The 5,088-nt window shown below is 43.9% G+C and overlaps 1 long non-coding RNA gene across 1 annotated transcript; it reads right to left on the reverse strand.

Annotated features, from left to right (window-relative positions):
* Positions 1 to 228: 228 nt before the first annotated feature.
* On the reverse strand, positions 229 to 1,921 carry LOC130117593 (uncharacterized). The gene is made up of 3 exons (XR_008810699.1): positions 1,884 to 1,921; positions 614 to 804; positions 229 to 258 (listed from the first exon to the last, which is right to left on the reverse strand). It is a non-coding gene; the product is annotated as an uncharacterized LOC130117593 (long non-coding RNA).
* Positions 1,922 to 5,088: the final 3,167 nt, after the last annotated feature.

Consider the following 5,088-nt stretch of genomic DNA (forward strand, 5'->3'; position numbering starts at 1 on the left):
TCATCGTAAATACATGATGCACCACACTGTAAGTTAATGAACTCTTTACTTCAACACCAAACATTTACCATGCAGTTTTATTTTTTCTAACACTCTTCAGTTTTCTGTTAATATTGAATTTCTGATAACAAATCCATCCATTCTAGTCCAGACTCAAGCAGTCTGATTCTTTACCTGAGTGGTGAACCGGATGGGTTGGCTGGTTCTAGTTTTGGGGCTGAGGACTGATGGTGGTAACAAGGGAAGGGGAGGGCTGTGCTGGAAATGAGGATGGAGAGAGCAGTTTGTCAAGCCTCCATGCTGAGGAACAACAGTCTAATCCAGGGAGAGGCAACATGGTCCAGAAAGGTCCGGCATGGGTGCAGGTCTTTGTTCCAACCAAGCAGTTACACACCTGATTCTATTAGTCAACCAATAGACTTTGCTAAGGACCTTGATTTGTAGACTCAGGTGCGTAACTCCTTGGTTGGAACAAAGACCTGCACCCACACCGGACCTTTCTGGACCATGTTGGCTATCCCTGGTCTAATCTATCTATTGTAATCTAATCTACCAGGACTATTAACACATGCTACAGTCTGAACACACCTTAAAAGAACACACACAGACTCACCTGGTGGTGCAGGGTGGGTGGTGGGGGAAGCAGTCTCTGAAGTTGAAAGAGGAGAAGAATCCTTCACTAGGAGAGAAGGAAGGAAGACATCAAATCACATCCTCTGTTCCACAGGATTCACCAGCAGTGGTGCACCGACACTCTTACCAGCCCCGCCCCGCTTACACGACACACTGCATCTGTGCCTGGCACTAACATATGAAAACATCATTTCAGTCCTATGTTGTACTGAAATCCACTGAATGTGTTACATTTAAGTGAAATGTGTGGCAGTGACACATTTATTCAAGAAAACACAAAGTTGAATGTTAAAAGGTCAGCAACATTATCATGTTGTCTAATCACTTTGTTACTTTCAGGAAGTGAGGAACATCTGATGGAAAAAAAACGTTTTAAAAGTCACTGTTAGAACTGTAATGGTTAAGTACTCATATCAATACTTGGCAAGTACCCAAATCTAAGTACTTGTACTTGGTCTGAAAAAAAAAGAAAAGGTATCGGTGCATCCCTACTTCTGTGCAATACTACATACAGGTACTTCATGACTCACAGTACCTGGACACATTGTGGCCTGCTCGCAGCACACCTCTATTATAATTTAATTAATCTGCTACTTTGTTAATCCCCGTGGGGAAATTTTGCTCTACATTTAACCCATCCTAGCTGTGTAGCTAGCAGCAGTGGGCAGCCACCGTGCAGCACCCGGGAACCAACTCCAGTTCCTCTTGCCAGTCAGGGGCACAGACAGCAGTATAAACCCTAACATGCATGTATGTTTGATGGTGGGAGGAAACCGGAGCACCCGTAGAAAACCCACCACAGATAGAGAACATGCAAACTCCACACAGAGGACGACCTGGGATGACCCCCCAAGGTTGGACAACCCCGAGGTTCGAACCCAGGACCTTCTTGCTGTGAGGCGACAGTGCTAACCACTGCACCACCCAGTGGTTAGCACTTGAACACTGCTCATACTTGGATTGGCATTCACACCATATTTTATTATTTTTTCATCATGTCTTTTTTTTATTGTAATTTTTCCATTAGAATTATCGTATTTTTAAGTCAGCTCAGTTAACCAGCCTACACTTCTCCTCCTGCTCTGTAAATATGTGTAACTGAGAACAACAAACCACCGCAAGTTCCTTATATGCAAACGAAGTTGGTGAATAAATCTGACAGAAAATAAACGGATTCTACTGAGACACATGACCACGCCTGCAGTAAACATCAGTCACTACGTTTCCATAGTGATAGTTTTTAGGCTCACCAGGATTGCAGTGGGTGTCAACGAAGTCTACATTTCCCTCCTTCACAAAGTCGTCCACCTGTTGCCATGGCTTCAGCTCCTCTTCCTCACATTCCATAAAGAATTTAGGGTCCATGTTGCTATGGAGACAGACTTGTCAGTAAAAGTGAATTTAACATCGTCCAATTGTCTTACATTCATTTGGTGGTAACGGTACAACATTTTTTGAAACAAATTAGTCAGAAGTTTACCATTAAGTCACCAATCAATGACTTCTTCATCATCAGTACAAATGTGCAAAATGTCAGTGGGTAAACATGTGCATATATGTAAACACAGTCAACATTAAGTGCAACTGCCTGTAATTCTTTTGGTTTGTGATGAGTGCTCACTGTGTTAGGCTCAAAGAACCTCTTGGGATGAGAGGGTCTGCCATGACGGAAACTGTCCTCACAAAAGCCAGATGTTTGGCGTGGCTGTGGGGCAGGCTGTGGTGTGGGGCCAGGAAGTCTGGACAGCAACCGATCAAGGACTGCCATCTGAGTTTCTCTGAAGTCTCGGCTGATCCTCTCCTGCATGGCTGCGAGCTGGCTGAGGAGACTGTTCTGCAGATCCCGCTCATGCTCCATGAATGTCTGCAGGCGGGCGTCTTCTCGAGCCTGCATGGCAGCATCCATCTCCTTCAGATGATCCATCATTATGGTTGACAGTGTTGCAGCAGCTTGGTCCATCTTCATGTTCTTCTTCTTTCTAGGTGGAATAATGCAGACTAAGAGGGAAAACAAGCATTAGAACATGAGCAAAACAACCAATTTTGACAGTAAAATTATCGCTGTTGTAACACCCTAGTGCAGAAAAAAAGATAGTAACTAGCTTTTCTTTTTTTTAACACAATGAAATGCAACAACTGTCACTGTAAAGGATAATAAATGAAAGAAAATGTGGTACGGCAACTGCTATCACATTACAGCACCAAATTCAGGGTTCTTACACTTTTTCACCAATGATTTTCCATGACTTCTCTAAAACCTTTTACTGAATTTCCATGACCAAAAGAAATTATTTTATCTCAATGGGACCACTGGAAACTAATTATCGTAACACGAAGTAAAATTAAGTTTACATCTGAAATGTATGGTGCCTCTCTAAAACAAAAAAAAAAACACCAGACAGGCACACTTAGATACATTTTCTCATATTTTAATTCCAATGGTTTAACATTTTTGTCAATGTCTCAAAAGATAAAAATGCCATCACATTTTCTGTCAGAGATAAACAGAGAGAAATAGTGCATTGGGGTAGGAATGCCAGTGCTAACCACTGATTACTCAGTAATCAGTACATGAGTTGTCAATATAAAAAAAACACATAACATAAATAAATCTTCCAAAATTAACTTCCACTCCTAAAACTAGAGACGGAATATGCAAAGTCTGGAACTCAATGTGTCGTCTTTAGCCTTTCCTTCTGCTCCATCCCACCGCCTCACATGTAAATCCATTTGTTTGGACTGCAAATGATGGTTTAGGCTTTCGTCAAACAGCACTACATATGCCTTTTGTTGGGACACTTCTGACAGTAAGAGTCTTTTAAAGTGAGGAGCAAGCCCAAAATTACAGACATAGGCACACTTGTTCTCACCACAGGTCCATTTCGCTGCAATCTGGCTGTCCGGGAACATGGCGGCGAAAACACGGGTCGTGTCCTCGGATGACTTGAATGAGTAGTGTGAATTCATGATTTTTAGTGCCCACATTATCTCCACTTTGAGGACTTCATTTTTTGCAGAAACGTCCAAAGTTGTCTGCTTTGTTGCTGTGGAAACTGTAGTAGTGTTGCTGGATATCCTCACAGCATCCGCGTTCATAAACTCACCTATGGGTATTGCGCTGCTAGCAACTGCGGCTACAGTCTTGTGTTTTTTTCCCCTTCAAGTGGCTAACGAGCGCTGCCTCGCCCATATTCGAAATGTCAAATATTTTACAGCACAGTTTGCATTTAGCACGTCTTGGGTCAGTGTCTTTTGCCAGCCATAATTGGTTTTTACCCTTAAAAAGCCATGTATTATTGAAGCTGCACTTCCCTGTTAGTCTCCTTCCCTTGGCCCAAGCAACTCCAGGCTGGTGGGCGTGCCTGCAGTTGCTAGGCGCTCGCACGCCGCATGCCCAGTAACACAGACTGAGCCAGACTGAATAAACTTTTCACACCACCAAAATATCACGACGGTCCGTGGCAATTTACATTTTATTATGACACATCAATTTTGTTTGGATTAATTGATGAAACTTTAGATATATTTCCACGACTTTTCCAAAACTTCTGAAAAAATATTATTTTCCGTAACTTTTCCAGGGCCTGGAAATTGCATTTTAAAATTCCATGACTTTTCCAGGTTTTTCATGACCGTACAAACCCTGCAAATTACCCAAGGCCAGGTATCTTTTTCTTTTTGTGGACCCCCCTCCCTTTTTTTCCCTCCCCAATTGTATCCGGCCAATTACACGACCGTTCCGAGCCATCCCAATCTCTACTCCACCCCCTCTGCCGATCCGGGGAGGGCTGCAGACTACCACGTGCCTCCTCCGATGCATGTGGAGTCGCCAGCTGCTTCTTTTCACCTGACAGTGAGGAGTTTCACCAGGGGGACGTAGCGCGTGGGAGGATCACGCTACCCCCCCCCCCAAACAGACGCCCCGACCGACCAGAGGAGGCGCTAGTGCAGCGACCAGGACACATACCCACAGCCGGCTTCCCACCCGCAGACATGGCCAATTGTGTCTGTAGGGATGCCCGACCAAGCTGGAGGTAACACGGGGATTTGAACCGCCAAGCCCCGTGTTGGTAGGCAACGGAATAGACCGCCACGCCACCTGGACACCCCCACAAAGCCAAGTATCTGACAAGCTAACAGGCTCAACTCCATTGAAGCCCATGAAAGAATTAGAAGAAGAAAAAAAAACCTTTTTCAGAAAATTAAAATTAGACTATTCTATCCCAGGGTTTTCGTAGTGGATAGGATGTCCAGCTGGGTGAAAATAGCCAGCTGGAGATTCGGGGTCGGGGGGGAGACTGCTGCTGTTCAACAACATGAGCCAAAGTTGTCCATCACACATTTTTAAGGCTGTATTTTTAAGTAAAGATGGTACACTTTTAAACATTCATTGCGTGAAGATGGCACCATACTATGGTGACTTGCTATAACCTATGCTTGATTTTTTCATGTTAT

The sequence above is a fragment of the Lampris incognitus genome, chromosome 9 (assembly GCF_029633865.1).
Source record: "Lampris incognitus isolate fLamInc1 chromosome 9, fLamInc1.hap2, whole genome shotgun sequence".
Lineage (NCBI taxonomy): Eukaryota > Metazoa > Chordata > Actinopteri > Lampriformes > Lampridae > Lampris > Lampris incognitus.